The following is a 12465-nucleotide window of genomic DNA, read 5'->3' on the forward strand; positions in this document are numbered from 1 at the left end:
CCCACAGGCTTTCCATTGGCTTGGAGCCAGATTTTTTTCTTATCAAACATTTTTTCAATATTTATTATGATTAACTAGTATTAATAGTCAGTTAATACTAGCACATGTACTTATAATTCCCAAATCCTGAAGATTTTATATGTAAGTTTAGGGTATTGGTAAAGGGAGAGTGAGAATGAGAACAAAGGAAAAGAAATGGAACCAAGACTTTTTGGATGCTTGGTTGAGATATTCTGTACCCTCTTTTCTTACAGCATTTGTATTATTTTGCCCATTCCAGAGAAGATTTTTCCAAAGGCCAAGTAGTAGGAATTGGCTATGGTCTAAATCAAATCAAGATGCTTTGACTCCAAAGTCTGTCCTGTATCCCATGAAAGAAAATTCTACTTTGCTTCCTCTTGAGATACTGGAAAAAATGTAAGCAAAGAGTGATGGCCAAATGTTTTGCAAGATAAAATGTGCTATGAAGTACTGACAGTATTGCACTGCTCCCTAGGAATTGTACATATGATAAACTATAAAACTTACTAAACCAGTTTTCCTGTCATGTAATTCCTCCTCCTATGTCTCTCCTAAATGTGCAATGTCATCTCTTATGCATCACATACTGTGCAGCTGATAGCCAGTTCGGTTTTTTTTTTTCCCTTTATTGTTGTGCTGGGTGAAGGTACACTGTGGCATACAAAGGTTCTTACAATGTATCAACTATATCATACTTGAATTTACTCCCTCCACCACTCCCCTTTACCTCCCCCCATTCATGGAATAGTTACAACAGGTACCATTATTGTAATTACATGCATGTGTACACATTTTTTGCACTGTATTCACCCTTCTACCCCCTTTGCCCAATACCTCCCCCTCCTACAAGGGCCAACCCTCCCACCAGGCAAGACCTGTTCTGTCCACCTGTTCTCTGATTTTGCAGAAGAGAAAAAAGAAAAACATGACATTTTTGTTTGTTCGAGATAAAGGCAGCTATATAGGGAGTTTCCTTGTGGTATTTCCATGTATATATGTGTTATGACCCCAGTTGGTTTATCTTCTCTAATTATCTACATTCTACCTTAGTCTCTTTCTTACTGTGGTTTCGGCCAGTTTAAGATTCCTATATTCATTCTTGTATAGAAAGTATACCACCCATATTCAAGTTCTTAGTTTCCTTCTTTTACCCTACCCCTCTCATGCATGACCTCCCCTTAGTGTGACCAGTGTTTCATAATATTGCTGCATTTGTTTTAGGTCTGTATTCCACATATGAGAGAAAACATGTGGCTTTTGGTCTTCTGAGTCTGGCTAACTTCACTGAAGATGATGTTCTCCAGTTCCATCCATTTACCTGCAAACAACACAATTTCATTCTTCTTTGTGGCTGAGTAAAATTCCATGGATGTGCAGATATCTTTGTTGCAAGCTGACTCACATTCCTTCTGGTATATCCCTAGGAATGGTATTGCTGGGTTGTAGGACAGATCATTTTTAGTTTTTTAAGGAGTCTCCATACTGTTTTCCATAGTGGTTATACCAGCTTACATTCCCACCAGCAGTGTGTAAGTGTTCCTTTTCCCCCCACATCCTCACCAGCATTTGTTGCTGTTTGTGTTCTTGATGATAGCCATTCTAAACGGGGTGAAGTGGACTCTTGATGTGGTTTTGATTTGCATTTCCTTAATGGTGAGCATTTTTTCATGTGTTTTTTAGCCATTTGAACTTCTTCCTCTGAAAAAGCTCTGTTCAGTTCATTTGCCCATTTCTCCATTGGGTCATTGATTGGGAATTTAGTTGTTTGAGCTCCCTGTATACTCTGGTTATCAGACCCTTGTCTGAAATATAGCTGGCAAAGATTTTCTCCCATTCTGCATGTGGTGTCTTCAGTTTAGAAACCATTTCTTTTATTGTGCAGAAGCTTTTTTATTTCATTTAGTCCCATTTGTCCATCCTTTCTCTTAGTTGCTGAGCCAATGGAGTTCTACTGAGGAAGTCATTGCCTATGTCTATTGTTTACAGGGTATTCCCTGATCTTTCCTGTACTAGCGTCAAGGTTTCAGGTCTTATATTAAGGTCCTTAATCCACTTTGAGTTGATACTTGTACAGGGTGACTAACATGGATCTAATTTCAGTTTTCTGCAGGCAGATATCCAGTTTTCCCAGCAACATTTGCTAAAGAGGATGTCATTTCTTCATTGTATGTTTTTGGCACCTTTGTCAAAAGTTAAGTGATTGTAGCTACATGGATTCTTATTCAGGTCTTCTATTCTGTTCCACTGATCTTCCTATAATAGCCAATTAAAATGTTAGGGCTGGTTGGATAAATGATGTTTAAAATTAAAATTAATATTTTTAATGAAGATGGCTGGCAGAGTGGTTCAAGTGGTAGAGCACCTGCTAGTAAATGTGAGGTGCTGAGTTCAAACACCAGTATTGCAAATGTATATATATATATATATATGTATATATATAATAGACATACATATATATATATGTATGAAGATATCATGCTGTATCATTAAATGAAATTTCAAAATAACATTTAACCTGACAAGAACTACCTTCATCAGGTTATCAAATTCAATATCAACAGTGGTAAGACATGTTGAGAGTACCCATGATATAATGGGATGAAGATGGCACTTTACCTCTGCTGCTCCTCCCAAAACCCATAAACACAGTCTAATTATGAGAAAAATGTCAGAAAAAACTCAGTAAAAGGACATCTACAAAATACTATATGTATTTAGCCATTCAAAATTCAGGTACTCCTCAAAATTTTCAAGGTATTAAAAAAACAAGAAGTTCTAAAAAATTATCGTGGCCAGAGTTGCCAAGAGAGGCATGATCACGGTGACTAAATGCACTGTGCTTTTCTGAATGGAATCCTGGATCAAAAAAAGGACATTAAGTAAAATCCTGGATCAAAAAAAGGACATTAAGTAAAAACAAAGGAAATCTACATCGCATGTGGACTTTAATCTAAAATTGTACTAAAAAGTAAGTTAATTAGAATAACTAAAATAAAGGGGAAGTAGGAATTTGCTTTGAAAAAATTCCTTAAAAGGTATAGTGTCCTCCCCCTGCTCTCATGTTTCTTGAAAAATCTAAAAGACAGAGCAGAATAGCAAATTTTTTAATCCACAGGAAATGTGTTTACCAGGCAAAAGTGTCATAAGGTAGTCTTATGCCATCTTGCCTTCACAAATTGAGAGTAAAAAACTCAGGATTACTTTTCTTTAGCTTTGTTTTTGATCAATTATCTTTACAGTTTATTATAAAAATTTTTATTAGGATATATCCTTTATACATGGGGGGGATTCATAGTAATAATTCCAATTAGGCTTATATTATACATTTGTTAGATCACCCTCATCGTCTCTCCTCCCCACCCTCTCCTCACTCCACTTAAAGCAATTGCAAGAGGTTTCTTTGTTCTATTTCATGTAAGTATATGAAGTCCATCAACCATATACCCTCACCTTAATCTCCTTCATTCCCCTCCCCCTCCCATTAGTACCCCCACACACATACCCTGTACCTTTTTTACAGTCCTATCTTTCATTATTGATATTTAAGTTGATGTTCAAAGAGTTTTCTCTATGTATCCCCACTGTGAGTCTACTTTACTTTGGTCCATTCAACCCCTTCCATTACTCTCCCTTACCCCTTTACTCCCACTCCCCATTTTCAACAGCTTTCAATACATATCCTTATAGCCTCTATCTTTACAGATATTATGTTTTACAATACTACTGATGTTCTATCATTCTCTTTTCCTTTCCCTCTTTCCCCAAGTTCCATAGAGTGGTTCTACTATTACAAACATGCTCTACATATGAGTTTGTACATTTGATCAAGTTATTTTACATTTATAAAATAGATAAAATTCCTACCTTGTGGGAGGCTTATAAAATTTAATGAAATGAAATATAATAGCACATAAAAAGAACTGCTTTAGGAGTAACATTCTAACATCAGAGCTTTTTAAAGAGATCAATTTCAAATGCACACCAGATTTGACTTTCCTGTCAGTAAAGAGACCTCTAATGATTTTATTCCGTTTTTTAATTTTCTTCATGCAAATGCATACACACTCAAACTTTGCTTAAATACCAGGACATGCTGACACAAGTCAAGCAAGTCAAGGGCAGAATTGCACAGATCATACACACCCTGGCTCCTGCTCATTTCTTAAAATCCAGGATACAGTGTGACCCAGATGTGCAAGTCTCTGCTTCATGAATCAACACATCCATGTGAGGGAACACATCCATGTGAGGGAACACATCCATGTGAGGGAACACATCCTTGTGAGGGAACACACATCCTTGGCAGCCTGGCCGTGCTGATTCAAGCTGAGAGAAGTGATTACCTAGAGAGGAGACACCAAGGCCACCACATGTACAGACTTGTTTACCCAGGACATAGGGAGTTTTACTTTGCTTAGAATTAGCCCCAGAATCCAGAATTAAGCTAACTAGAACTTGCTTCTCTAATATTCTAAAACCCTTGCTTTTCATATGATCCTGGGTGCTGACTTTCCTATTTGTATGGGCTCTACCTCTACACACCAATCCTGAACCTTGGGCATTAACACACCATTGTTTATGATGCGTGAGATAAAGTTAGGCAATCAGGTATTCAGTTCAGACACAAGTATATGTGTAGAAACAACCCCATGTGTAATCAGAGGAGTCACAGATAGTAAGGGCAACTGCAGGTTCTGAAAGGAGACCTGATTGTGTCTATGATAGGGTCATCACTCTGCCTTGTTGTTGTTCTTATACTCTGTGCTATTGGTGCCTGATTAAAGAGAACTTCAACCTATGTGAGCAACAGGAAACAGGAAGGCTATTCTGTGGGACCTGCTGGGTCCAGTCTTTGACCAAAGGTCATTTCCAAGTCATTTCTTTTTTCTTCTCTCATTGTAGGCCCCTGGAACTCATGGTGATGAAGACTTAAGACTGGTGGTAGCTACTGACAAGAATTTTGTGAGACATAATTTCATCTGATTCTATGATTTGATTTCAAATAATGTGTGACTTGAAAACCATAGACCAAATGCCATCATCCACATTCCTTTTCTCTTTAATTCTGCCCCTATTTCTTCGGTCCCTAGAACTTCTGCTCTCTACTCACCTCCACAATGGCTGTGAGCAGATCATAACTTTAGTCCCTCATACATTCTTGCCAATTAAAGAGACTCCCATGCTAGTTCTGTTTTAGAAGTTCAACACCAGGCAAGACTATAGTTGACTGAGGAAAGTTGTAGAAGCTTAGAAAGTATATAAAATTCTTTCAGGTTTAGTCTGAAGTGGATGGATGACACCCTTTGGTTCAGTTCTTATTCATAAATGTGAAGTTCAGAATAAATAGCAAAGAAAAAGATTGATTGGGTTCCTATTTGTGGTTAATATTTATCTTTCAGAACTTTCAGATCTGTGTTACTAAACTCATTGGACATTTTAGTAACATACGAATCACTCCCCATGAATACATTGTTGTGATAACTTCATCCCTGTCTAGAATTGTCTGGGTTTTACAGAGTTATTCAATTAATATCCTGAAAAACAGGCTATGACTTCAAATCTTTGTGTGTGTGTGTGTGTGTATGTGTGTGTGTGTGTGTGTGTGTGTATGATGCTGGGGTTTGAACTCAGAGTCTCCACCTTAAACCACTCCACCAGCCCTTTTTCTGTGTGTGTGTGAAGAGGTTTTTTTCTGAGATAGGGTCTCACGAACTATTTGCCCGGGGTGGCTTCGAACCATGATCCTCCTGATCTCTGCCTCCTCAGTAGCTAGGATTTCAGGCATGAGCCACTGGGGCCCAACTTCAAATCTTACTTCTATCATTGGACTTATGACAGTAACTAATTAGAATCTCATTGAATATAAATGTGGCTTTGAAGCACAGTCTCAAGGCTCATGGTTTGTTTTCTGATTTCATTATCACTTCACTCAGCCATGTTGTTTGGATTCAGCATTAGTCCAAGATTTCCTTCCCCATTCAGTCCTCTAATCACAGCCCATCAGACAGAGTTTGGGCTTATATTATGTTCCATAAAGTCATGGAAGTTTACTAAGTTTTAGTGCAAGATGTCTCCACTAAGAAAATTAATAGTCTCTTTTCTCCAGGTAGTGACTTTAGAAATGAGTTCAGATTAGTTATAGGCCTAATGACTATCAAGTCAGGAAATAAAGAAAAGAATCTAAGTTGAGACAATTTGCTGAAATTTCTTATAACTGTGGCACCTCCAGGTTATATCTACCCAAAAGTCTAAGTATTTCTGTTATAAGTCACAGGTGCCCTTGGTCTGAGACCATACCAAAAATTCTTACTTATTAATAGTTATTTTTCTGGATGCCATACCACACCTTTGAAATGCTATATTTTCACCTCTTATTGCAGCCCTCTCAGAACATTTAGACAGTGTCTCCATTGTGTTTTAATTCCATTTACCCTTCTTCCTATGAAAAGGAAGTATTCATGTATATGATTACTAACTGCTATCAGTCACAGTTAAATAGGACATACTTCTCCTTTATGCTTATTTTCTATTATTTGTCTTATTTTGCTCTGTCCTATGTATCAAATTATTACAATAATATACAGAAATACCACATTTTGAGTTTGTCTGCATTACACCAATTTAATGGGGTCCACAGGCATTACAAAATGAGATTGTAAAATCACAAAGAAGCATCATATAGGAAAAATATCCCTTTGTTTCTCATCTTACATATGTTAATGGGAGAATTAATATGGGATGACATAATGATAAGAATCTTGAAAGCAAATGACAGGGCACAATTTAACAACTGACTGACCTGTGGTCAGTCATTACTAACTTGGGTTTTTAATTCAGAGGACATATATGTTGTTCTAAATTACAGTGCTTAAAAAACTAACAGCAGAACAGGCAATCATGTAGAGAGGGGAAAATGGTATTATAGTTAATATTAATAAAATATTGATGAATACAGCCTATAGGCATTCTTCCCTAAATTTTAAAAGCATTCTATGACCAACAAATGGTACTAGGACAATTGGATGACCCCATGAAAAAGAATGGAGTTGTACCATTATCTCACACTATATACAAAACTAACTTAAAATGGATCAGGAGAGAAATTATTTGCAAATTTTGTGTCTGACAAGGGATTTGCATGCAGAAAATATAAATAACTCTTACTACTCAATGATAAAGCAAATAACTCAATTTAAAAGTAAACAGAATCACAATGAAATATCTCTACTTGGATGCATATATATATAAAAGGATAATGACAACTGTTAGAAAGAGTGTGGAGAAATGGAACCCTCACATATTGCTGATATTAATGTAAAGGTACAACACTTTGCAATTTGGCAGTTCTTCAAAAAGTTAGACATATTACCATAAAAGCCAGCAATTCCATTTATACTGGACCCCTTCATAGTTATATCCTAACAAATGAAAACACATGTCCATGAAAATTTATAATAGACAAAATATTGACACTATCCAAAATGTACATCAACTGCTAAGAGATGAAATGTGATATGCCCGTACAATTGTACATTATTTGACATAGAGTGGAATGAAGTATTGATACATGCCATAAGATAGATAAACCCCAAAAACATTATGCTATGGAAAGAATTCAGACACAAAATGCCACATGTTATATGACTCCAATGATATGAATTGTCCAAATAACCCAAATTCATAGAGACCAAGAGTAGATTAGTAGTTGCCTAGGCCTGGTTGAGGAGTGAAGAGTTAGGAATAGCAGGTATTGAGTTTCCTTAGAGCAATAGAAATGTTCTGGAATTAGTGATTACTGTTGCAAAATTGTGAGCATACTAAAACTTTAAAATGTTAAGGTAGGTATTAGAACTATCTAAACTTTAAGGTAAAGTGACTATGTTTGGAGAAGGATTTATTGATATTGGAGGGAAGGAGTATGGTGCACTGATTAAGCCAGTCAGCGGCATCAACACCACCTGCAAGGCTGTTGGCGCTGCCCTAGCTCAGGTTACATCACTGAGTCAGAACCCCTGGGGCTGAGCTCAGCAACCTGTGCTTTAGCCCTGCAGGCGATTCTGATGCACAGTCAGGTTTGAGAGCCACTGGGTTACTTACAGTTTTAAAAGTCTAATTACTCTTCCACTGACTGAATTTGCAGCCTTTGGCAAATTTCTTGACCTTTTAGTGCCTTAAATTATTCATCTGGAAAAACGGTTCCTCAATGGGGTTATTGTGAGGATTAAATGTTTTAACGCAGGTAACACGCTTGAAAGAGGCTGGCCTCTTTAATGAGAACTATGCAACAGTAGAGCTGATCTGAGAAGTAAATACAAATGCTCCAGCGCAACTGAAGGTCAGTCACGTGAATACTTTTCAATCTTCTAGTAGCCACGTTAAAAAAAAAAAAAAGAAAGGAAAGGAAAAGGAAGCAGGAAATAATTCTAATAATATTTTCATTTAACCCAATATATCAAAAAATATTATTTCAACTTGTGATTGATATAAAATTTTTTGAGATATTTCATACTCTTTCATACCGTGTTGACAGTCATTCAAAATCCAGTATATTTTAGAGTACCTCTCAATTTGGAATAGCCACATTTCAATTGCCCAATGTCTTCCTGTGGCTAGTGGCTATCCTGTGGCATAAAATGGCTCTAACTCAACGCTGTACTCTCTTCTCTTCTAAGGTCCCTGAATATCCAGTCTCTGCCCAAGGATTTGACCAGACAAGGAGAGGTCATGAAGCATCATTTCCTGACATCTTAACAGGCAATGTTGTGCCACACATGAGTCTCGAATGACCTTCCTCCTTGACTATGTATCCTAGCTCCTTGGCTATACATTGTTATACAAGGATAAACCAATATTAGAATTGCTGATATTTACAGCAGAAGACATTCCATACATGTACAAATATCATACAAATATCACACATGTAATTTTCTTTGGATAGTTTTTATTGCTGGTCTAAGAAAAAAATGGAAGCAAATATCCAGTTCTAATATTTATCATCCTTCCTATATTCTCAATAGCACTAACTACAGGACATGTTGATATACTAAGAGCCCATAATACTGGACCATGCTGACATTGTTAAAATGCACCACTTGAATACTCTGAATGGGTACAAAGAAACACCAGTGATGTATGGGTGAGTGGTTTCCCAGGAAGGCTGACACCTAACCTCATTTGAATTAATTTCTTCATTAAGTTCCTTGGGTTTTCAAAGAGAGAGGTTGTAGGTAGTTTACTTACTGGAAAAGATGGGGTCCTCACAATAGCCTATGAAGTCTCTCTGACTTCATTTCTTAATATTCCTCCCCATACTGGTTCCCTCCTAATAACCATACTGGCCTCCTTCTTGTCCCTCAAATGCACCAGGTTTACAGGTCCTCTCTTCCTGGAATGTTCTCCCAGTTTTCCCTGTCTATGTCATTTCCCTTCCTTCAAGTGCTGCTCCAGTGTCTCTTCTTCTCTGTGAGTTCTTTTCTAATTGCACTATTAAATGTCCTGATTGCAACCCTCTTCTTTACCTTGCCTTAACTCTTATCACTTCTAACCTAAGATATAGTTCTTCACTGTTTCTCACACCAGAATGTAAACTCCAAAAGGCAGATCTTTTGTCTGTTGTGTTCAGTCATGCAACCTACCCTAGCATAGAAACTAACAGATAATAGGCCATCCGTATGTCCTGGCAGAGTGAATAAATAAATCACTTCACTGATAAACCAGGCTCTATAATACAATTCTTTTCTCTTTCATTTTTTACCCTGCTGTAGTATTAAAATCAGCTGGCAGGTTTTGCAAACATGTTGAACCTGTTGGTTGGACTTAACATGGTAAAGGATCTTGTCTCTGACATTTATTCCTCTGGGCAGATTGCCAGAGCCTAAATTTGTCATTTTGGGGGTATGATGCAAGATTTCAGTTTTTTTTTTTCTTTTTTGAGGGGCGTGTTTCAATTTTGGCTGACTTTATTGTTTTGTCTGGGTTTTTATTCTTGTGTTAAAATCTATTTGTCTGGGTTGATCAAGCAATTTAGCAACTATTCTTCACAGAGCTATGGAATAGTAGAAATTAGAGCTGGAAAAGTCCTCATGGTTGATCCATGCCACCCCCCTAGCCATTAAGTCTTGTTCTCCACAATACAATGTCCATGGCTTTGTTCAATGAGGTTTTAAATGTCTGCAGAGATTCCTTTAGGCGCCCACTCAACAAACCTAATACTCCTGACAATTAACAAGAATTCCTGATGTTTTGTGGAAAAGATCCCTTTCTTATTTTCATTTTATTTCTCCTACTTATAGTCCAAGGTAGCAAAACCCTTTCTCTTGGCATTTTACACCTTTCAGAGAGGGGTGGACTTATGTTTCTGCTCAATCAGGTTTTTTTAGCCCAACTATACACGCGTTCCTACCTTAATCTTTCTTCCTTCTCATTGTTTAATTTTGTTTTTGTTTATTAAATTCCTCTCATCTCTTCACCTTGATTTGAAGTGTGTATAATTTCACTAGTCACCCATTGATGGACTGTAACACAATGCTGTTCCTTCTACAACCTTAAGAAAGACAAAGCACTACCATCTGCCATATAAAATTGTGAACATATCCAATTTGCTGCCATAATCAGCCTAGGGTGTTTTTATTTTATTCATCAGAATATGAAATAGTTCCTGTGCATTGCTGTTCACTCCACTTTAAAATTTTGATGGTAATTGTGTAATATCAGATATCTCACTTAAGCTCTTTGAATCTTTGTTTTTGTCCTTGAAAAAGGAGAGAACAACATCTGTTTCAGCCTTCTTCACTATAATCTTGTGAAAATAAATGTTACTCTGGGCCTATAAAGAGATCTTTCAGCGACAAAAAATAGCTCGCTTCCCAGCTTTCAGACAGAATCAAACAAGATAAATTATTCTCAATACTATAAAGTTCAAATGGCTTACAATAATTTATGTTAAATCAATGCATCTCTATTTGTAGTAAAGGGTAAAATTTTAAAATTCTCAAACACCATAGGCTGATTTTTAGAAACTACAAACTCACAGGGTTGGATGAAATTCAAACTGTCTTAAGAGTTTCTAAGCAGTTATACTCATTTTCTGTCGTAATCTTGGGTGGGCACTGGTCCTTGAACTCCATTTTGAGTAATTCAGTAATAAACAATTATATTCCTTACCTTCAGATTTAGACACTTTTCAAGATGATAAATATTTTTCTTCTAAAGAGTAAATTTAGATTTGTTCCTGCTTTTCAGTTTGTTTTCTACTTCAATTCAAAATCAACTTTAAAAAATAGAAGAACCAAACAATAAATCATTTTCCCCAAAACATTTGGTTACATATTTCTCATTTATTTATCCTCACCTTTTCCAAAGTGAGACAATTCCTAATATATGTCATAAAATAAAATCAAGATGAAAAATGCTTCTTAAATACTTAGAATAATTATTTTAATTGTACACATTTATGAGGTATAGTGTGATAATTCAGTATGAAAAAAATATTTTTAAGAAAGAAAAAACCCCCCACAATTTCAGAGAACTTCCACCTGGCCTAAATTACAGAATAATCTCTTGGTCACAGTCATGCCAGCAACTCTACTTCTCAAACTGTCATGAGTCTCTAATAATTCAAGGACAGGACCAGGCTGCAGGCAAGCAGAAACCCACTAGCCCAAAGGAAGGGGAAAAAAAATAGCCAGTGCTCATTTCACTCCACCTGGCACCCTGCCATCAACCTGTGCTTTTTGGACTTAAGAATTTAAGACACAGATTATATATCAGCAATGACTGGAGTAGTTATTACATAAGCTAGTTACGGGATGGCATGAGCTTTCAGCTGGCATAGTTTGAAAGAAGAAAAATTTCAAGTTTTAACACTCTTCTGAAATAGGCTTCTCTTATTTTTAGCGGGTTTTCATTACTTTGAGAGGGAAATGAATAAAAATATACTGAATTTTCATTTTTCCAGGGAAGTAAATAAAGTTTATGGGGAAACATGAAATGTGGGGAAATATTAAACATAGTAAACTGAACAAATGTAACACATAAGTTACAAGTTAAGCTTTTTATGATCTAAAAATCTATTCCAAGAAAAAGAAAAATTGAAATTTGAAGATTTATGACCTTGTTTTAAAAAATAGTAAAAATAAGTTCCAGCTGGTGTGAAAATGTGGATAGAGTCCCGACTCACAGGCCAGGTATAACCTGGTACCTGGGTAAATAATAGCACAGGATGGGTGAGGTGCTGGTGAAGGGAAACGTTAAATGCAGAATATTTTACATTGCTTTTCTGAGGGATTTTTACAAAAGTAAGAAAATATATATCCATAGGTATCAATAACAGAGAAAATGTATTGAAACAATATAGCAGATGAAGTTTTTCTTTACACAGTTTTCCAAGAGCAAGCACATGGCCAATGTGGATTTGTCACTAATGAATTTAATAAAGAGAACAGA

The sequence above is a fragment of the Castor canadensis genome, chromosome 2, assembly GCF_047511655.1.
Source record: "Castor canadensis chromosome 2, mCasCan1.hap1v2, whole genome shotgun sequence".
Classification (NCBI taxonomy): Eukaryota; Metazoa; Chordata; class Mammalia; order Rodentia; family Castoridae; genus Castor; species Castor canadensis.